General features: G+C 51.9%; 1 pseudogene; it reads left to right on the top strand.

The window, feature by feature from the left end:
* Nucleotides 1–16,977: 16,977 nt before the first annotated feature.
* Nucleotides 16,978–17,781, top strand: LOC138414766 (large ribosomal subunit protein uL30 pseudogene; annotated as a pseudogene).
* Nucleotides 17,782–23,141: the final 5,360 nt, after the last annotated feature.

Below are 23,141 nucleotides of genomic sequence, written 5' to 3'. Positions count from 1 at the left end.
ATGCATGTGTGTGTTTCACGCACGTGTGCATCCAAATGCAGGGATGTTCAAGTGTGCATGTGAGTGTGCATATGAAAATGCTCGTGTGTGTGATCATGCGTGTGTGTGCCTGTGCAAGGGTCACACACAGGGGTGAAAGGGAAAAAAGGAGGGCAGAGCAGAAAGACACCCACTGTGAAAGCCAGCACTGCCCGGTGACCCTCAGGAAGCCCAGGAGGGAGGAGCAGCTGCCCTCCCCTCCCTCCCCACCCTCCCCACCCTCCTCACCCTCCTCACCCTCCTCACCCTTCCCACCCTCCTCACCCTCCCCCATCCTCTCCACCCTCCCCCATCCTCTCCACCTTCTGTCTTCTTCACCTTCTCCATCCTTGCTGTGTTCCCTGCTGACTCCCCATCTCAGAACCTGAGTTGGCGCATGGGAGGTGCATGAGGACTTGCCCAGCAGATCACACAGAGGTCACTGATGCCTTCCAGTCCAAAATACCATCCCCACACCATCTCCTAACTCCGCTCCTCCCCCTGCCTTCACCAGCCAGCCCCCTCCCTCCTAACCTGGACCAGGACAAGCCCCACATCCCTCTCCGTGCTGTCCTCGCTGGCCCACCGGTTCCAGGCTCTAGATACTTGGGACCTTGCAGATCCCAGTCTGATCCTGCCCCTCCCCCCCCTCCCTCTCTTCCTCCCACCTGACCCCCCTCCTCCTTCTACATGGCTCTCCTGACCCCCTTCTTCATGGCTGACGTCCTTCAGGAAATCAAACAGACACTCCTCTCTCCTGGACTCCTTTCCTGCCCTCAAGCCTGGGTTTGAGGCCTCCCCACGTCAATCATGGTGGATTGGAATTACCTGACTACCTGTCCCCACTACCCCAACCTATCGTCTGCTAAGAGCACCACTGGGTCCTATAGCTGGTTGTGTGCCCACTGACTGGCACACGTAGATGTCCATGGAATATATGTGGAATGACTATATATGGAACCAATGATTGGACTGAGATGAGACTGGGAGCATCTTCTGGATGGCCGCTGGGAGGGCCACCAATCTCACACCCACACCTTCACCCCTGCAGCTCCTTTCCCCTGCCAGCCCCCGCTATCGAAGCCCAGCTCCCACTCCAAGGCAGCCTCAGGCTGGCTGACCTGCCATCTCCTGATGCAGATTCATCAGCTGTTGCCATGGAGACCAGCCAGCAATCATCACGGTGCCCTCCTGCTTCACGGAGCTGGCAAAGCCAAGGGGGCAGCCAGCTGTGCACAGAGAGAACCCACCCAGCAAGGGCCGCACCTGGACTCAGACCAGCCTGGGCTGGCCCCGCCCACCCCACTCTCCTTCCCAAGGGTGTGATCTCTGCTCACCTCCTGAGACACACAGGTTTTGAGAGATGAGATGAACCACGCAGGGCAAGAATGTGCTGAGTTGCAGCAATCAAACCCTAGCACCAAGGAAGACAGCTCTCCATGGCCCACCTGGATCTTGGCCTGGAGCTGAGCGCCTGCATCTCAGGCAGGCCTGGGCCCTGATGCAAAACCTACCTATTCACTTCTCTCCCAAAAGTGGACTCAGCCCAGCTGCTGGGCTTTTGTCAATACTGGGGGAAAAAAAACTTGGCTGTGTTCTCGATAGTCAGACAGGAAGTGCTCCCTTTAGTTAAATGAGAAATGGATGGATGAATGGATAGATGGATGGATGGAAGTAGGGGAGGAAGGTAGCAAATAAAGGCACCTTTCTTGGAGCAAAGACTTACAGAGACCACGAAACTGGCTGAGAGCTGGGGAGGCCCCGAGAGCCACAGTCACTGGGCCATGGGCCTCCAGAGTCCAGTTTGCTTCGGGAGTAGTGGCGAAGAAGGAGGGAACCCCCAGCTCTGCTCCTCAGTACCTCTTCCCCTTGATCACTTCACACCCTCCAAGGCAGGACTAAACCCTTCAACACGAGGCATGAAGGCAAGAATCCCCCCAACCAGCCCATCACAGCCAGCTTCCCGCCACACGCCCATCACACCACCCAGAGAGTCACTACCTGCCAGAACACACAGAATGATGTCCTCACCTCACTGCCAGGGCAAACGAGACACAATGAAATGAGGACTGTAGCTACGGGATTGTCCTAGACGGGTCTCCCTGTGAACAAACTTCAGTGATGCCAAGAAGTGCCTTAAAAGACAGAGCATTTAAGAATTTCTTGGGTGCTTCATTCATCTAAAAAAAACACTGAACAGAAAGTTGGGGCAAATTAGGGAGAAGGCGACTAAACATAAGTTTTGGGGAGGATAATAGAGATAAAGCATGGCCTAAACTCTTAGGGGACCTGATGGTTTTCTGAGAGCCGTATTTAAGCCCCAGTGAGGGATTAGCGACATCGGATCACCCCATTTCACAGAGCAGGACACTGAGACATGGGTGATTGAGACTTGCCAGTAACACAGGGCATATGAGAAGCCACACGTGAGAAGAAGTGTGATCAGGACATCCTTACAGAGCTCAACTTCCCTTGGGCTTCCCTTGTGGCTCAGCTGGTAAAGAATCCACCTGCAAGGCGGGAGACCTGGGTTTGATCCCTGAGTTGGGAAGATCCCCTGGAGAAGGGAAAGGCTACCCACTTCCAGGATTGTGGCCTGGAGAACTCCGTGGACTGTATAGTCAGTCTATGGGTCGCAGAGTTGGGCACAACTGAGTGACTTTCACTTCCCCTTCACAGAGCTCAGCATCTCCATCTTGTTTCATGACGCCTTCCAGGCTAACGATGAGCATGACCTTGACGGCTTTTGGGAAATTGATAGACTATGTCTGCTGTTTGCCTAGAGCTCCTGAAAAGCAGACAGTCCTGGAAGTTTTCATCGTAATTCTTCCCAAGACTCTTGCCGACACTCGCTGGCGTGATAAAAGCACCAGCTCCTAACAGCCATCAGTGTTTGCTGAGTGAATGAATGACCTACAAAGTCATTGGCTATTGCTATTGCTGCTATAACACTGCATAAGAGACAATTCCTCAAATCTCAGCGGCTTACAATAAGCGTTGACTTCTTTTTCTTTTTCATGGACACAGGTGAGGAGGATCAAGTGTCTCCCTTTTGGAACTGATAGCTGCAGGCAGCCCATTCCGCTCATGGCAAACGGCCCAGTCCTGCAACCTCATTTAAAGCCTCTGCCAGGGACTTCCCTGGTGGTCCAGCGGCCAAGACTCTGCGCTCCCAATGCAGGGGAGCCAGGTTCAATCCCTGATCAGGGAACTAGATCCCCCGTGCTGCAACGAAAGGTCCTGTATGCCACAACTAAGACCGGTACAGCCACATAAATAAATAATTTTTTTTTAAGCCTCTGCCCACATCGCAAACACTCCGTGTGACCATACCCAGCGTCAATGCAGTGGGGGTAAATTCTGCCCCCTCTTAGTGCAGAGCACTGCAAGGCCCCACTCAAAAGACGCAAGTGTGAGATGCTATCCAGAGAGGGAAGGAGGAAGTGGAACCAAGAACCCAACCTGCCACAAACAACAAAATGGAAACAGGGGAGAGAATCTGTCTCGTGCAGGATCGTCTTGGCAAGGTGTGTGCATAGTACAAAGTCTCAGAGTAACTGCTACCACGACCAGCGTCCCTACCGCTGGGCAACACAGTGACCACAAAGAGGGCCACCTGCAGAAGGGAAGAGGGTGCAGGGCAGAGGGACCCATCACAAGGGGGCCAAAGCTGCGGACCAGGCCCATTAACCTGGTTCTAAGAAGGCCCCCGGGGGCAGCTGGGTCTGCAAAGCCTTTTCAGAGAAAGGAAATAAGGGGGCAAAATTAACCCATCAGGCTCCATGTCAGTGCATCCCTGGACTTCGGGTACATGTGACTGGCCTGCACACACACACACACACACACACACACACACACACACCCTCTCCCCGCCACTCCCCCAAAGAGACTCATTTCAGAGGTGTGAATGCACTGAGTCCGCCTGTCTCTGGGCTGCTGTGAGTGTCAGATGAGGAAACGCCTGGGACAGTGACCTCAGCCCCGGGCACACCCGGATGCCACCTGCTCCTGGGGACAGAAGGACACTCCTGCCAGCTCTGCTTGTTTTCAGAAGTTTGTCTGCTTTCCTTTTCTTCCCCCCCTTTCCCAAACTCCACTCACCGAAGAGAATAACGTAAACACTCACGATGGCATTTTAATCGTCCCAGAGCCATTGATCATTATTATGAATCTGGGAGTAACCCAGTTATTAATGTTTGACAGTGTAATCACGCAGCGTGCGATTCGTCATAAAATTGTAAACGGCCAACGAGGCTTTTCTTTTCCAAGCACTTTCTCGCCTGTTCTCTCAAAGGGGGAGAGTTATTCTCCCAATCAGGGTGATTGGAAAACAGGATCAAGAAGGGTCAGACCAGGATTCCCCTGGTCGTCCAGTGTTAAGACTGCACTGCAGGGAGCAAGGGTTGGAGCCCTGGTTGGGGAACTAAGATCCCACATGCTGCAAGGTGTGGTCAAAAAACAAACAAAGTCAGCCTGCTTGCAACTAGGGAATGGGGCACACGCCAGAGGGTATCAGAATCTGGCAGCCTTCTCCCCACTCCCATCCTCTCTATTGCCCACTGACCCCCAGGTCGTGGGAGATGCAGGCTTCCTTTTCAGCTGCTCAGGACTCCCTCATATCTCCTTCCTGCCCTGAGACTTCAGGTTCCCGCCTCACTCCCCAGCCCAAGTCTTGCCCTAGAGGTGCCGCCCCACCCCCCAGGCTCTGGCCCCATCCACCATCTCCCCATCTGACTCCTCCCCGTCTCCTGCTTTTCCCTCTGTGTGGCTGACGTCCAGCCTCCGTGCACAGATGTGTTCATGCCTCATCCCCCCAAACAGCTTGCTCTCCACGCAGGACCCCCTCCTGCAAACACACAGATGGCCTCACCGCTATGTCGGCTCAGGTTTCCCTAAGTCAGAGGCAGCGGGCTCTCTGGGCAGTGACCCAGGATGATGGAGTGGCGGGGGGTAGGGGGTGAAACAGGGATGAAGGAGCAAGTATAAAGGGCGAGCTGGCTGCACCTGGACACCTGGGGATGCTCCTGCTGGGACCCTCTTCCAAAGAATGAGGACAATGAGCCTGAGACCCGACTAGTGGGAAGAACCAGCCACTGTACAAAGCTACTCCACAAGTAGTTTTTCGGTCTCCCTGTTCCACAGGACAGCCAGGATGAGGGTGCCCAGCTGGCTGGCTGGCATCCCTTGGTGCTGGTTGCCTTCTCAGGGTCCCCTTAGAATCGGGCTCAAGCCCTAAGCACCAGGGCCTTGGACATGCAGCTCAGCCTGGGTCCACACCCACCACTGGGCGACATAAGGAGACGCTAACACATCACCCTGGAGACCAAATACTGATGCTGGACATGTGAGGTGCCCACACAGCCCTGGGGGTTCAGTCCACGGTCCTCTCCCCAAAGCGTCCCGTTGCTCTGTAGTCCTCATGGGCTTAAATGGACAACTCCATGGTCCCCAGGATGGTTGGAAATTTCAGATCAGTCATCTCTCCAAGACTCACCAGCCACACTGCTGTCACCAGGACCCAGTCAACCCGACTCTATCCTTCAGTGCTGGGCGGGGGGTCAAACAGTGTGTGATGCTCACAAAACTCAGTGTCAGCATGATTGAATTATTGTGGGTTAAACTGCGTTCCCCCCAAAAGGTCATGGTCAAGTTCTAACCACAAGTACCTGTGAACATGAACTTCTTTGGTACTAGGGTCTTTCCAGATATCATCAGTTCAGATGAGATCACACTGCTGAGTGTGACCCTGAATTCAATGACTTCTTACCCTTATAAGAAGAAGTAAAGGGAAATTGGGACCCAGACACACACAGGGGAGAAGACCAAGGGACGACAGAGGCGGAGATTGGATTGATGTGTTTGCAAACCAGGGACCGCCCAGGAAGCTGGGAGAGAGGCCTGGGGCAGTTCCTCCCTCAGAACCTCAGAAGGAGCCAACTTCACCGAAACCTTGATGTCAGACTTCAGGCCTCCACACTGGGAGAGAATAAATGTCTGTTCTTTTAAGCCCCAGGTCTACGGTGACTTTTGAACTGTCCTTTAGGATGGGTGGGGGCTGGTTGCCAACAGAGCCAACCCTGTGATTAGAGGGTTGGAATTTTCTTATTTTGGGCTGCCCCACAAAACTTTCCTGGCCAGGGACGGAACCCATGCCCCTACATTGGAAGTGTGGATTCTTAACCACTGGACAACCAGGGAAATCCAGACGGTTAGAATTTTCAGTCCCACTCCCCTGACCTCCAGGAGGGTGGAGGGGCTGGGAGTTGAATCAATCACAAATAACCAATGATTTAATCAACTGTGCCTGTGTCCTGAAGCCTCCATGGAACACAAAAGAACTGACTTCCGGGTTGGTGAGCAGGTGGAGATTTGGGGAGGACACTCAGAGAGGGCACGGAATCCCCACCCCCTTTCCCCAGACCTTGCCCTCTGCATCTCTTCCATCGGGCCACTCCTGAGTTGCATCCTTTTATAATAAACCAGTGAGTGAAAGGATTTCCTGGGTTCTGTGAGTCATTCTAGCAAATTAACCAAACCCAAGGCAAGCGTCATCGGAACCTCAGTCATGTGAGGTCAATGAGAAGTGCAGGCGGCAACCAGGGCTTGGAATGGCATCTGAAGTTGGGGACAGTCTTCTAGGACTGAGCCTGTAACTTATGGAATCCGATACTGCCTCGAGGTAGGTCATGTCAAAATGGAGTTGAATTGTAGGACCCCCAGTTAGTGTCAGAAAATTGCTTGGGGCGTGGGGGACACCACACACACACACACACACACACACACACATACACTCTTTGGAATTGGGACCTGGAGCCCTTGTACACCTGTACACCATTATCAGGGCAGCAGAGAAGGCCGAACTTGGGGGTTAGAAAGAGCTCCGTGCAAAACCCAGCACTCCAGGGACTTCCCTGCAGGTACAGGGGTTAAGACTTTGCCTTCCAAAGCAGGGGGTGCAGGTTTGATCCCTAGTCGAGGAACTAAGATCCCACATGCCTCGGGGCTGAAAAACCAAAACATAAAGCAGAAGCTAAATTCTAGCACATTCAGTAAGAACTTTAAAAATGACCCACATCAAAAAAAATCTTTAAAAACCCAGCACTCCTATTTTCTCAAAGAGAACAGCTTTGCAGCCTCCCTCCAGCCCCACTCCAGACATCCCAGCCCTCCTCTTGGTCCAGGAGAGCTTGTTCCCCAGGCCTGTTGAAGGCCAGAGCCAGGCGCTGCCAAGGAGGCACCTGGGAGGTGGCCGTGGCAGCCCAGCCCAGCTCAGCCCAGCCCAAGATGACCGGACAGAAGCCATGAATCACGCTTCCCCGGTCTTGTCAGGCCCCACAACCTCCTGTAGGTACCACGTAAATACACTTAGCCTTTAAAGGGCCGGATGGCAGCCCCTGGGAAGGGAGAGCTGAAGTCCCCACCTGCCAGGAGGAGCCCCCACACCCTCCCTCCTCCTCCTTGACTCTCTCAGTCATAAAAGGGGAGAGAGTTTAAAACAAGGAGGAAGAGCTCGTTGTAAACCTAGCCCATCCATCAAACTGATGATGCTCTGGCCGCCAAGAATCCAGGGATGTTTGCCAAGGAGAACAAAGGCCAAGGAATGATGTCAGGGTGAGCAACAGGGCTTATCTGTCTCCTTTCCCCAGGGGGCTGCTAAACCCCCTGCTGACCGGGCCTTTCCTGCCAAAGGGGATGAGTGCTCATGAGGGGCCTGGGCTGGGGCGGGGCTCTGTCTGGGGTCTGATGCCTGGGGGCCGCCACGCCTCACTTGCCCTCACTCCATCATTCATCCAGCAAAGACACTGAGCACCTTCCCAGTTCTGGGCATGGCACTAGTTGCCAAGGACGCCGGGAGAAATCAAAAGCAGCCTCTGACCCCAAGGGTCTCAGAGTCAGTGAGGGTGGGGAGGCAGGCTTGCAAGAAATCATTTCCAGAATGCAATGTAAATCCCAGGATAGGGTAGGGAGGTGGCACTGTGGAGCCCTGAAAGGAGAAAGGAGCACAGATGGTTGGAGAGGGGAATTTGATCTGGGTCTCACGGCATGAGTAGGAGTTTTCTACACACAGAGAACATGAATAGAGTGGCTAGGACAAGGGGAGCAATAAGACAGAGGCCAAAGTGGGATCCTAGGCCACACTGGAGGGCCGGTGAAGCCAGCCCCAAGCTCCTGCGCCTGCCCGCTGCCACAAAGTAGTGGCCACTGAGCTATGCCACCCAGATTCGCCTCTAATGCTGGACACATTGCCCCCAGCTGGCAGCACACTCAGGAGTGGCCTCAGCTGTAGAGAGACACCCCTCCCAGGGCTTTACCCTTCCCTGGGGTGCCACATCCTGAGGTCTGCAGATGAAGGCCTGTGGACAAAAGACTGGTTGGCTCCACCCTGCCCAGCATAGCTCTAAAGGCCAGGCTCTCCCTCAGCCCTCTCTGCTTCCTCCCTCCCTTCATTCTCTAATGAACTTCCCTTGGGCTCAGGATGCCTCCCAGGAACCCAAACTCAAATACAAGCTAACGGTGAAGGGAGGGCTGCAATTTAGAAATAAGTGGTCAATAAACCAGATCAAGCTTCCCTGATGGTCAGTGGTAAAGAACCCACCTGCCAATGCCGGAGACTTGGGTTCGATCTTGGGTGGGGACGATCCCCTGGAGAAGGAAATGGCAACCCACTCCAGCATTCTTGCCTGGGAAATCCCACGGCCAGAGGAGCCTGGTTGGCTACAATCCATGGGGCCACTAAGAGTCAGATATGACTTAGCAACTAAACAAAAACAAACCAGATCAGAAAGAAAAGCTCCCAACCAACTGGAAACACGAACTCATTCCAATTTCACCATCAAGTCTCACTCTGCTGCTAAAACACCCTCCACGGAGAATAGTGAGGATCAGAGGCTTCCCAGGGGGCAGCTTGGGAGGCCGTGTCCTCCACGTCCCCCAGGTTCCTAAACCAGGACACCGTTTGAGAAGGACATTACCACATGGTGGAGGAGTATGTCCTAAAGCAACACTGTAAGGTCAGGAGGGGGACTGCCAGGGGTAAAAGTAATATGCAAGGCTACAGTGACGCAGGCTTCCCTGGTGGCTCAGATGGTGAAGCGTCTGCCTGCAATGAGGGAGACTGCGTTCGATCCCTGGGTTGGGAAGATCCCCTGAAGAAGGAAATGGCAACCCACTCCAGTACTCTTGCCTGGAAAATCCCATGGACGGAGGAGCCTGGTGGGCTACACAGTTCATGGGATCACAGAGTCAGACACGACTGAGTGATTTCACTTTCACTATAGTGACACAGAAGATGCAGAAAGGGACTCCCCTGGTGGTCCAGGGACTAAGACTCTGTGCTCCTGAAGCAGGGGGCCCGGGTTCAAACCATAATCAGGGACTTAGATCCTACATGCCACAACTAAGTCCCCTGCCGTAAATAAAAAAGGAAAAAGATCCCATGTGCTGCAGCTAAGACTGAGCATAGCCAAATAAATAAACATCTTTTTTAAAAGATGCAGAAAGACATGTCCCAGATCTTCAGGAAGGGAACCAAGACATTGGTGCTCAGAATATCTCAAAGCCACTCCTGATTTAACAGACTCCTGGAATCCACAAACATATACACACATATGGTCCAAATCATAGCTTGCCTGGCCACCGTGCACTCCCCACTCCAGGAGGACCAGCCCACTGAGTTACCTGGGCCAGGAGATAGAGGTACATGGACCCTTAAGGTGGGAAACCCGGAGTAGCAGAGCTCCCCTCCTCCTCTTCACCTCCTCTCTAGATCCTTGTCTGAGAAGCTCAAGGTTGGAGACAAATTAATTTATTTGCCTTAGAGTGCTTGAGTTTATCCATTAATTACATTCACCCTCCCAAGCAGTTTTCCATAAACATCCCGGTGCCTCTGGTGGGGCGCTAACCCAATACCCTGCTTGGAGTGGCTGGTGAATTGCACTTGTCCCTTTGTTTATTATGAGCAAATTGTTATTGCCAGGGGTTCATTAAATAAGACACATGGTATGCTGTTCACTTATTTTGGCCTGCCTGGCTGTCTTTATTTGCGGGTAGAGAGGGAGGCATTTGGTCCTCTGGTGTTCTAAGACACCAAGCACAGGCGACTACAGATACCAGTCCCTGCGGGATGAATTGTCCCCGTGACAGGGTACAGGTGGGCATACATTCTGCCCGCTCAGCTCCTCCCATCAGACCTTGGGGACCTGCAGCCCAGGGGTATGGCAAGTCTCTGCTGGGGAGTGGGCGAGGCCAGAGCTGGGGCCAGGTGGAGACCCGCCCCCTAAGATGAGACCATGGAAGTGACCTGGGCACAGAGGGAGCTTTGGGACTGCCCCGGTGGCTGGGGTGAGGCAGGCGGGAGCCTCCAGGAGCAGCCCTGTGTCTGAGGGTTTGGGGGAACTGATTAGAATCTCAAGAGGTGGCTTGAAGCCTGAGAGCAGGCCAGGTAGAAGCCTGGGAAATAGCCGGGGACAAGGCAGAAGGGCCACAGAGGGCCGGGGAGCAGGAGAGCGCAGAGCAGGAGAACTCAGGACAAAGCCCTTGGGGTGAGAGCTGAGGGTGAGCTGCAGGTGCTGATGTGACATCCCAAGGGCCTGGACAGGTTGGTACAAGGGGAAGGCAGGGAGGGCCTGCAAGCTGGCCCTCAACGGGTACCGAGCGTCAAATCTGGGCCACGTACCCATCCCTAAGGAGAGGGCCAGGCAGACCACCTGGAGAGCAGGGTGCGGAGGGGTTTCCATGCACTGAGGCAGACCAGGAGGCAAGAAGAAAGAAGAGCACTTGGGATCGTAAGAGGCCCCAGGAGTAACCCTGGCGCCGCCACCACGGCTGCAGCAGGTCTCGGGGCGGGGCCGGGCAGCTTCTCACCTGTTGCACAACCACCTAAGATGCTCCTTGCCACCATCTCCTTCCAGCCACACCACCCCAGCCCCTCGGAAACTCCAGGCCTATCAAGGCAGCTCTTGGGCATGCTAACTTTTGAGAACCAGTGGTGGCCAGCAAGAGCTCCAGAGTCACAGCCCGGGTCAAGGTCTCCATCTCTCTCTCTTAGTACTTCCCTATCTTATCAATTGACCTGAGCCCCAGTTTCCTTGTAGGTAAAAGAGAAATAATATTTATCAACAGCTGCCTCAGAAGACTGCTGTCATAATTCAAGAAGAACACACTTATAAATTGCTTTAAAGAGGCCAAGTAAATGGTAAATGCTTAAAACATGTTTTCATCATCATTATTATGACTGTTATTACTACCATAACTTAGCTCCAATTTCTGCCACACAGAGGTGTGGGGACCACGAACACACCCTATCTTTTTATTTATTTATTTTTATGCAGACTTTTCTAGTTGCAGCAAGCAGGAGGGCAAGCAGGAGCTACTCTGTTGCAATGCTCCAGCTTCTCATCTGATGACTTCTCTTGTTGTGAAGGAGGAAACAGACAGAGCTGGACTCCCTCTCAGGCCCAGCTGCGAACATTAGGCTACACGCATGGTCACCCTCCCAGTGGACTCTGAACTTTGTGTGCCTGGGGTCTATAGAAGCGGCAGACCAATGGGAAACCAGACCCCACCCCCCCTGGATAAAAGAGCCTCAGGACTTGTACTTGGACTCTCTGTTGCCTAAAAGAATATGCTAATTATCTCTGTAACAGAACAAAGTCATAAATTCCATTTTGTTTATCGGGATACGACCACAGTCCTATTAATAAATGTCCACTGTTTATCTAGTCTTGTAACACATGAATCATGGGTTAACTTTGATCGTATCTCTCTTTTACCTTATCCAGACTAGTTTCAAGGAATTTGGGGAGGTGAGTTTGAGCAAGTACGCTTAGGGTATATAAGGTTTTCACAAAAACTGGTCGGGGTCCTTGGCTAGGAGGAGACTCTGCCTTGGGCCCGCTGGTGTAATAAACTGCATTCCACTATCTGCGTTGTCCTTCTGAGTGAGTTTGTTTCCCAGAACGCATGGCACAACATTTGGTGCACTGGCCGGGAAACTCCTCACTTTGAGGAGACAAGTCCCATTTGGGACTAATCCCAGGCCTTGCAGCTTGAATCTTCTAGAGGAGGGATGGCGCCTCGCCCTTCTGGAAGGATTCTGCTTCTCAATGCCCGGACCTTTCACGTTAGCAGGTAGTGGACGGCAGCAGGGGAATGGAGCACTCAAGTGAGGAGGAACCCACCCTGGAGGGTGGAAGAGGGGGTCTAATCATCCCCCTGGGAGGGATTAGAAGGAGTGGGGACCCACAGGAGCCTGGAATAGGCAGGTGGCAACGATTGCTTGGTACACAGGTCGATGAGCATGCTAGGGCTTAGGAAGGGAATTTGTGAAGGTCATTTAGGAGGTGTGTCCACACTGTCTCGGGGAAAATTATTACCAAGCAATTGCCAGGGGATTTTAGGATAGGCAGGCGGCAGCAATTGCTTGGTACACAGGTCGACGAGCGTGCTAGGGCTTAGGAAGAGAATTTGTGAAGGTCATTTAGGAGGTGTGTCCATGTCGTCTCAGAAAATTATTACTAGCGATCACCCGGGGATTTTTAGGATAGGAAACTGGTCCTTGTATGCTCGTATTCTGCCTTCCCCTAGGAGGTGTCCGGTCTGCTGTGAAATTCCTGACCCCCTCGGATTGTTGGGCTAGAAGGAAGGGGATACATACGTGAGTATGAATTGGCTTTTCTGGAGACGGCCTGGGACATGGGATATTTAACCCATCTGTGTTTTCATCCGCACCTGATCAAGCCCACCAAGGCAGAACAGACTTTAAGGGAGAAACAGTCTTGGACCACGTGGTGTTCTGGTTCGGCTGTGCTGACCGGCAGGTGAAGGCACGCCGATCCCCCTTCTCCCTCTGGGATCTGGCAGGTAAGGCTCTTCTCACCCCAGTTAGGAAGGAGGCAGAATGGCAATTTAAGTGTCATTGAGTGGAAATATCAGAAGTACATAGGGTGCTGAGAACTTCGTAGATGGAACGAAAAGGAAAAGTAGAAGAAGGTCTGAGAAGGTAAGCAAGATGGGAGGAGTGAATCTAAGGCAACTGTATTGGAGTGCAGGATTCAAAATGTAAAGAAGGGACTTGGAGGAGACTATGGGGTGAAGATGAAGCCTAACTGCCTCCACATACTCTGTGAGGTCGAATGGCCCCGTGTGGGAGTAGGACGGCCCCAAGAGAACACCACGAACTTAAAAATAGTGGGAGCAGGCTATGCAGTAGTCACAGGAGAGCCGGGACCCCTGGATCAATATCCACATACTGACTCATGGCTCGGGTTAGCTCAAGAGCTTCCTACCTGGACAAGGGTCTGTATCCAGAAGGGAAAGGGAAAAATATCAATGGCACAAAAATTGACTGATGATGAAAAAGGAAATTCTATAGGATTTGGACAGGGATGACCTGCCCCCTCCCCCATACTGGATAATGATGCGCCTGCCTCCCAGTGCTCCACCAGGACCAGAGTCTGCCTTAATGCCCGATCCAGGGCCAGGTGAAGTTCCTGCAGCACCCACTGCTTCTCCGCCAGCTCTCCCGGAGGTCATAGAGCTGCCACCTCGGCAGGCTCTGATCCCAGTGACACAAACCTCTGGCCAACACTTCCAGGATCTGGCTCCAGCCTAACCGCCCAAGCTATACCTGCCTCTCCCAGTGAGCACTAGACAAGAAGGGGAAAGAGATGTTGGAATTAAGCAGAAACTGCGCTCTGCCAGTGGAGAAGGCAATGGCACCCCACTCCAGTACTCTTGCCGGGGAAGTCCCACGGGCAGAGGAGCCTGGTGGGCTGTAGTCATGGGGTCTCTAAGAGTTGGACAGGACTGAGTGACTTCACTTTCACTTTTCACTTTCATGCATTGGAGAAGGAAATGGCAACCCACTCCAGTGTTCTTGCCTGGAGAATCCCAGGGATGGGAGAGCCTGGTGGGCTGCCGTCTATGGGGTCGCACAGAGCTGGACACGACTGAAGCGACTCAGCAGCAGCAGCAGCAGCAGCAGCAGCACTCTGCCAGAGAGCCGGAGGGAACGAAAGAAAACAGACAGGAGATTTGCAATGCTACCTGCTGTTCTGGGAAAGTCTATCTCAGGCCCTCCGGAAAACCTCATCTGCCCCAGGGACAGGAGAGTCCTTCAACCGGTCCCAGCGGAGGCCCTGGGCCCTGTTACAGCCAAACCAGTGTGCTGGTGCCGAGCTTTTGGCCACTGGAAGAATGAATGCCCTAAGGCAAGGAAGGAAGAGGAAGCTCCCACAGTCGTGGGGCTTGCTGACTTGGAAATTAACTAGGGCTGCCAGAGCTCAGAGATATCAGGTCCCCGAGAACCCACGGTAACCTTTAAAGTAGGGGACCAAAACAGTGACTTCATGGTGGATATAGGAGCAGAACTGTCGGTAGTAACAAAACCTGCAGCACCACTGTCTGAAAAGACTACCGCTGTAACTGGGGTATCGGGAGAAGAGATGATTCAATTGTTTTGCCAGCCCAGAAAAATGTCAGATGGCGGGGCACCAAGTGATTCATGAATGCCTCTACATTCCTGAGTGCCCCGTACCGCTGTTGGGAAGAAACTTGCTCTCCAAAAGAGGAGCACAAGTGACTTTCTCTCCTAAGGAGAGGCCCACCTCCTGGATGGACACCATGACTTATTTGCTCTCTCTCTCAATACCACCACAAGATGAGTGGAGGTTGCATGAGCCTCTGAAGAAAGAACCGGGTGGGCTAGAAGAGCATGAGAGAGAGCTAACTCAGTTATTCCATGAGGTCTGGGCGGAAGACAACCCCCCGTCCTCCCAGGCTGGCTAAACATCAAGCCCCAGTGTTAATAGAACTCAAACCAGGCACCATCCCAGTTAGAAAGCGCCAGTACCTGCTACCGATAGAAGCCTGGGCTGGCACATTGCCCCACATCAATAGACTGAAACAAGCGGGCATTCTAGTAGAGTGCCATTCGGCTTGGAATACGCTGATCCTGCCAGTCAAAAAGGAAGGAGGACAGGACTATAGGCCTGTACAGGATCTCAGGCTAGTTAACCAGGCTACTGTGACTTTACACCCCACTGTTCCAAACCCCTATACCTTACTTAGCCTCCTCCCGCTGAGGACTAAAGTTTATACGTGCCTAGATCTCAAGGGTGCCTTCTTCTGCGTACGCCTCGCCCCAGCATCACAGCCCATCTTTGCCTTTGAATGGGAAGATCCAGTCAGGGGCACCAAGCAACAGCTCATCTGGCCTCCCCCACAAGGGTTTAAGAACTCCCCAGCCATCTTTGGGGAAGCCTTGGCTTCTGACCTGAATTCATTCCATCTGGAAGAGTATGGATGTTGGCTCCTACACTATGGGGATGACCTGCTGCTGGCCGCCGAGACCAAGGAAAAGTGCTGGGAAGGGAAAAAGCACTGCTCCAGCTGCTGAAGAAAGCAGGTTATCGGGTGTTGAAGAAGAAGGCACAGATCTGCAAGGAGGAGGTACGGTATCTGGGGTTTGTTTTCAAGCAGGACACAAGGTTCCAGACCCTAGTTGGGTCCTATACACTGATGGCACCAGCCTGATAAAACAAGGACAACAGCTGTCAGGTTACCCAAAGCGGAAGGGGCCACTAAGACTGAAAAGGGATGGTGGGAGTCGCCAAGTGGCAAATTATTGGTACCAGAGGAGCTGGGCACACAATCTGGTAAGCCAAACACACCAAGCGACCCACCTAGGCCATGCTGCCCGCTCACAGGTTAATGCTGCCTCTTGGGTATTCAGACAAAAACCTCCGTGTATTCAGCTGAAAGGCACGCTGCTGTTTGAACACCTGGGAGTGCACTTCACTGAAATGAAACCTCACCGACACTACTGTTACCTGCTGGTCATGGTATGTATGTTCTCAGGATGGGTAGAAGCTTTTCCTACCTGGACTGAAAGAGCATCAGAAGTAACCCAGTGCCTGCTTAGGGAAATAGTTCCCAGATTTGGACTTCCTACTAGCATTAGTTCAGACAATGGCCCAGCTTTTGCAGCTGATTTAGTACAACAAGTAAGCAAAACTTTAAACATCAAATGGAAACTGCGCACTGCATATAGGCCCAGAGTTCTAAGATGGTGGAATGAACCAACCGGACATTAAAGAGACTCCCCAAGTGGGTCATAGAGACTGACTCCTCCTGGGTGGACTTACTTCCGACGGCTCTGCTCAGACTCAGGATGACCCCACAGTCCCAAGGCTATTCTCCACACGAAATTGTGAATATGAGCCCCCCTCCCATAATAAAACAGGTGTCAACAAATTTGCCTCAGGTAAGGGGGGATAGGATTTCACAGCAGATGGAACTGGGTAAGGTAATAAATCGGGTAACTAAGTTTGTACAAGAAAGGGTGCCGTTCCCCTTGGGGAACAGATTCATGAGTTTACGCTTGGTGACCAAGTATGGGTCAAAGATTGGACACATGATCTGCTAGCCCCTTGGTGAAAGGGCCCTCATGTTATTCTAACTACCCCTACTGCAGTTAAAGTTGCAGGTATTGTCCCTTGGATCCATCATACGAGGGTGAAGAGAACATACCACGCAGACCCAAAAAACGCTGAGTGGACTGCACAGAGGGACCCCGCTGACCCTCGAGAGACTAAGACCATCCTTAAGAAGAAGGAAAATAAGATCTGAACAAGCCCCTTCAGGATGAAGCCACACAGCCAACTCCTGCTGCTTGGCCTCATCAATGTGATTTTGAATTTAACTTCCATTTCAACTCAGGACAATGTGTTCATCTCATAGGCACCTTCCTACGCAGACTTCCACAACACTTCCAGCAGCTGGTATGTGGGGCTATGCCTCTGTCAGTGATGGAGGGACTTCCTTGGTGGGTGTCACCGCTCTGCCATGGAGATTTTAAACCACTCTGCTCTTTTCTGGGATGACAAAAAGAGACTTTCCTCTCTCTTGTCAATCATAACCTCTCCTTGCTCTCTTGGTGTAAGACCTGCAGTCAGCTCTTTCCCGGCTGGAACCATGGAGGTTGCAGAAGAGAAGAAAAAGAAGGTTCCTGCTGTGCCAGAAACCCTTAAGAAAAAGCGGAAGAATTTCGCAGAGCTTAAGATCAAGCGACTGAGAAAGAAGTTTGCCCAAAAGATGCTTCGAAAGGCAAAGAGGAAGCTTATCTATGAAAAAGCTAAGCATTACCACAAGGAATACAGGCAGATGTACAGAACTGAAATTCGAATGGCTAGGATGGCACGAAAAGCCGGCAACTTCTATGTACCCGCGGAACCGAAATTGGCGTTTGTCATCAGGATCAGAGGTATCAACGGTGTGAGCCCAAAGGTTCGAAAGGTGCTGCAGCTCCTTCGCCTCCGGCAGATCTTCAACGGCACCTTTGTGAAGCTCAACAAGGCATCAATTAATATGCTGAGAATTGTGGAGCCATACATTGCATGGGGGTACCCAAATCTGAAGTCTGTAAATGAATTGATCTACAAGCGTGGTTATGGCAAAATCAACAAAAAGCGAATTGCCCTGACAGACAATGCATTGATTGCTCGATCTCTTGGGAAATATGGAATCATCTGCATGGAGGATCTGATTCATGAGATCTATACCGTTGGAAAACGTTTCAAAGAAGCAAACAACTTCCTGTGGCCCTTTAAATTGTCTTCTCCACGAGGTGGAATGAAGAAAAAGACCACCCATTTTGTAGAAGGTGGAGATGCTGGCAACAGGGAAGACCAGATCAACAGGCTTATTAGAAGGATGAACTAAGGTATCTACCAGGATTATTTTTGTGTTCTGGTTAATAAACAATTGAAACAAAACAAAACAAAAAAGACCTGCAGTCAATAGAGTCAGGTCATGGTGTTACATTTGATATAAATGCCAGCGTAACAAAAGCCTAACCTACAACAAGCCCCGGTAATCTACCTTGTTTACATGCTAGGTGGACAAGATCTGTGTTTCGATGGTATGAGTATATTGCTGCCTCATTCATACCATCTATCGGGACAACAGATATCGTGATTAAAGTAGAGGCCTTGACTAATTTCACAAAACAGGCCCTCCTGGATAGAACAAAAGCCATCCCAGCCTTTTGAAGAGCAACTCCAAATGAGAAAAGCGGTAATTCATAATAGAGTGGCTTTGGACATACCTACAGCTGCTCAAGGAGGGCCCTGTGCTATAATTAAGGTTGAATGCTGTGTATACATTCCTGACTTATCTGGCAATGTATCGCCTGCTTTATATGACATGAAGAACCAGGTACAAGCAATGTCAAATGAAAACATTCCTTTCTGGACTTCGGTCCTATCTTGGGTGAAGGGCGATGAGTGGAAAACTATATTTACCACTGTTATAGTTGCCTTGATAGTTCTGCTTTGTGGACTCTGAATTTTACAATGTATTATGAACTTTGTAACCCAAAGGTTGATGTCATTCTCCCAAATTGGCGGTCGGAGAGCCAGGGTGCAATATATCCCTATGAATGATGCTCATAATATGAGTTAAGAGCATCAGGAGGGGGGAATGAAGGAGGAAACGGACAGAGCTGGACTCCGTCTCAGGCCAGGCTGCGAACATTAGGCTACACGCATGGGCACCCGCCCAATGCACTCTGAACTTTGTGCCTAGGGTCTATAGAAGCGGCAGACCAATGGGAAACCAGACCCCCAGAATAAAAGAGCCTCAGGACTTGTACTTGGACTCTCCGTTGCCTAAAAGAATATGCTAATTATCTCTGTAACAGAACAGAGTCGTAAATTCCATTATGTTTATCAGAATATGACCGCAGTCCTATTAATAAATGTCCACTGTTTATCTAGTCTTGTGACACATGAATCATGGGTTAACTTTGATTGTACCTCCCTTTTATCTTGTCCAGACTAGTTTCAAGGGATTTGGGGAGGTGGGTTTGAGCAAGTACACTTAGGATATATAAGGTTTTCACAAAAAATGGGCAGGGTCCTTGGCTAAGAGGAGACTCTGCCTTGGGCCCGCTGGTGTAATAACCTGCACTCCACTATCTGTGTTGTCCTTCTGAGTGAGTTTGTTTCCCGGAACGCGTGGCTACAACAGTTGCGGAGAACATGTTCTAGGCATTTGGGCTTCAGCAGTTGCAGCACATGGGCTCAGCAGCTGTGGTACACGGGCTTACCTGTCCCATAGCATGTGGAATCCTCCTGGACCAGGGAGTGAACCGAGGTCCGCTGCCTCAGCAGGCAGATTCTTATCTACGTGCCACCAGGGAAGTGCAAATGCAGTCATTTTATTCTCTGTGTTGGTCTCATGGCCAGACAGAGTGACGTTTGAGGTCCGGGCATGGCCAAGGACACCGAGAGCATTTAGGGAAGATCGAGACAAAGAAACAAGGATGGTTCCACCCAGAAGGAAACCTTCCAGACACAGCCAGCTACCCCAGCAGGAGAAGCACTAATGCCAAGCTTGGCCGTTCCGGCTGCGTCAAAGCACAGGCTGGGATTGGACTTGAGGGCCATGCAGCAAAACCGGGTGGTACTGGATTCTTTGGAGATGCTCCTTTCATGCCAAAGAAAACGGAAACTCTTCCTGGATACCTGTGGCTGCTCCTGCTACTCCCTCTCACACCTTCATCCTTCCCTCCTCGCCACTACAGCGCAGCCAAGCAGAGGATAAAGAGAAACGTTTGAGGGGCCTCCCTGGTGGCGGAGTGGGTAAGAATCTGCCTGCCAAGGCAGGAGACACGGGTTCGTTCGATCCCTGGTCCTGGAAGATCCCACATGCTGTGGAGCAGCGAAGCTGGTGCTCCACAAATCCTGGGCCTTCGTTCTAGAGCCTGTGCCCGGCAACCAGAGAAGCCCCTGCTGGCTGAGAAAGCCCTTGAAAAGCAACCCAGCACAGCAAAAAAAAAAAAAATTTTTTTAATTAAAAAGTGTTGGCAAAAATGTGAAGAGGTTGCCCTCCTCAAGTCACAAAAACAGAGAGAGAAACATTCCAGACCTCCTCCCCATTCCCAGAGGAAAGGGGGACCCCGTTCCATCCATCTCGTCTTCTCAGAGGGTGGGGCAGCTTACCTGCTCCCCAGCAGCCCCCAATTCTCCCCCTTCCAACCCTGAGACTCCCCCTAGGCCCTTTCTTTCCAACACAACCCTCCCCATCAGGCCCCCACCTTCAGCTCCTGCGGCTGACAGCCCTTGGCTGCCCCCAGGAATTAGGGAACCAGCATTGTCACTTTCCACTTGATCCTGGGACCTCCATCCCCACCCCACCCCCACCCACCCCCCAGCCTGTTTCGGGTACAAAGGCAGACTTTGTTCCCTTCATTATAGACTATAACACAAAAACATCATAAAATAAAATGAATGTTTTCTCAGTGAATATCCATTAGATGAGTTACTGTTGTAATTGAATAATGGGATGGGAAACTACAGCAAATTACCGAAGTATATAATTAAAGTAAATCTATGTTAAAGTCCTTTATCGCTTAGTGTTTCTCAGTTCTGACTCTCCCCACCGCACCCCTCCCCCGCTCTTTTTCTGAGTGTGGGGAGGGTGAGGGGAGCTGTGGATCCCTTTGAGGCTTTCAGCGCACGCATGCATGCTCAGCCACTCGGTTGTATCCGACTCTTTGAGACCCCACGGACTGTCCAAAGGACTATGCAGGGAAAATTACTGGAGTGGGTTGCCATGTCCTCCTCCAGGGGATCTTCCTGACCCAGGGATTGAACCTGTGTCTCCCACACCCCCTGCATTAGCTGGTGGATTCTTTACCTCTAAGCCTCCTGGGACTTCCCTGGTGGCTCAGACGGTAAAGCGTCTGCTACAATTTGGGAAACCCGGGTTCGATCCCTGGGTCGAAAAGAAACCCTGGACAAGGAAATGGCAACCCACTCCAGTACTCTTGCCTGGAAAATCCCATGGATGGAAGAGCCTGGTAGGCTACAGTCCATGGGGTCGCAAAGAGTCAGACACGACTGAGTGTCTTCACTTCACTTCAAGCCTCCTGGGAAGACCGACGCTCTCAGTACCTGGTTGCAAATACAGCTCCCCTGATTCTTTAAAGGGAGGACCTTGTGCCTGGCAGGCCCCAGGCTGGGCTTCCCCTGGCAGAGCAAAGATAACTGAAAGGTACTGGCTGAAATAAGATCCCAGCACCCACCTCTGCTAGATCCTCAGGGGTGAGGGTTGAGTTTTGCCCTAAATGCTGAACTGATTAAACTGAGGCAGGGTGGTGAAGAGGAAAAGGGCGGCATCAGCCCTGAGAATGCCCTTCATGAAGGACTGATGTCACTGACCTCTGGATCTCAGACTTGCTAGTAACTGTCAGTTTCAAGATGGTGTTGTGGTTAAGAGGCAGCAAAGAGTGAAGACTCAGAGAGGTTCAGGATTTGCCCAGGGTCATACAGCAACAAGTTGCAGAATTGGGATTAGAGCTACTCGAGTGCTTGATGCAGGACCACCCACGAAGCTCCCCGAAAGGGATTTTTGTCTGCTGGGCATAGAAGCCCTTTACAATGAGCCTGTCAACTACTGCCCATGTGAGGTCAAACATAGCTGTGGTTTCCATCACTGTTTTCTACTTTCTGGAATTCAGTGTCAGGGGGACCAGGGTGGGCACAGTTAAACCAAGCCTATACAAAGCTCTGTTTCCATTTCTCTGCTTTCTAACCTGGAAAGAGTAAAGACCTTCTAGGGTGAACCCCCTTCAACAGAAGGCCCCGGGTAGGCCCTGGGGGGACACAGTGAAGTCCCCAGACTGAGGTCTGCAGGCTGCAGGAAAGGGCGAGCTGAGCCCGCGGTCGCCTAAAGGGATCAGAATGGCAGAGTTTCTGTAGCTCATTCACACTCAGCAATGCATAGCTGAGCAATGCATAGCCACCTTTCTGAGCACTCAGGACCACTGCACTACTGACTGCCACAAAAAACCAAGTGACCCAAACTGAGATTAAACCACAAGGGCCAATTCATTAGCACAGCAAGCTCTTGGCTTAAGAGAGAGAATGACCCCCCAGAAAAGGAAGGAGAACTCCCTTGCCCATTGGCGGTTTTCCCAGGGAATATACACCTTCAAGCCAGCCAATCCTGCCCAAGCCTCCCCCACCCCACAGCCCTGGGCAGGGGTCCTGTCCTCCTCCAGCAGGGCCCCCTCTTCTTCTCCAAAGGCAAGGAGCTGGAGGAGCCCCCCTCCCCACCTCCGCAGAAGAATGAGTTGAGAGGTGTGGGCTCCGCAGGCAGAACGCGGTCCTATGCAAATGAATGCAAAGTGAATGCCAATCCGAGCCTGCTCTTTCTGAATCTCCCCTTGTCATCTGGTTGCTGAGTCGCCGCAGCCCTCCCAGCACTCTGAAGGCCACAGTCTCCTTCCAGCTTCGTGTCCATCAAGGGCAGCAAGCTTTGGTGATGGAACAAGTGGGCAGGGCTCTGTGGAGGGCACGGGGCTGCCCACCCACTGCAGGGTTGGCCTGGCCAACCCTCGGGATGCCAAATTTCCTAGAGCTCAGGCCGCTGCCATGCCCTCCTCCGCAGCCATCCTTTCTGGCTCCAGGGTGGTACCCAAAGATACACACCCTCAAAGCTCCAGTGAATAGCCTATCTTAAACATGAGTGGCTCTGGAATGCAAATACCACCCTGCCTCTCTTTAGCTACAAGGAGTAGTTGCTGAGCCTGTGTAGTATTGAGGGGCGAATTCTCTGCCAAGATTCCAAGTTTGAAGCAGGCTTGGGGCTATTTCCAGCCCCAGAGAAGAGTCGAGTGGGGAAACACCTCTGGGCCTCCAGGACTGCACCTCAAAACCACACTCAGGGACACTCAGACAGGACTCCTCCCTTCCCCCCAACACCCCCACTGGTCCTTTGCCTGCTGCGTTACATTAAAAAACATAGAGCTCTTCCAAGGCAAGGATCGTCGTTCAGAGTGAACACAGGACACAACACAGCCCTGGGTGAGAAGAGGATGATTCACCAAAAGCCAGGAAGGCTGGATCCAGTCACCATAGATGCCCTCCCGCACCAAGAAACCACTGCTATCTCCAGCGATCATTAGCCAGCCCCTCCAGAGGATGCTGGCTGCAGCAGACCCAAGTGTGTTTCTGCGGATCTTCCCAACCCAGCGTTCGAACCCACATCTGCTGCATTGGCAGAAAGGTTTTGTACCACTATCGCCACCTGGGAAACCTTCAAGTGCACTTCTTAGA

This window comes from Ovis canadensis, chromosome 11 (assembly GCF_042477335.2).
Source record: "Ovis canadensis isolate MfBH-ARS-UI-01 breed Bighorn chromosome 11, ARS-UI_OviCan_v2, whole genome shotgun sequence".
Taxonomy (NCBI): Eukaryota; Metazoa; Chordata; class Mammalia; order Artiodactyla; family Bovidae; genus Ovis; species Ovis canadensis.
Note: the sequence above shows the minus strand (reverse complement) of the source record. Positions and strands in the feature narration are given on the sequence as shown.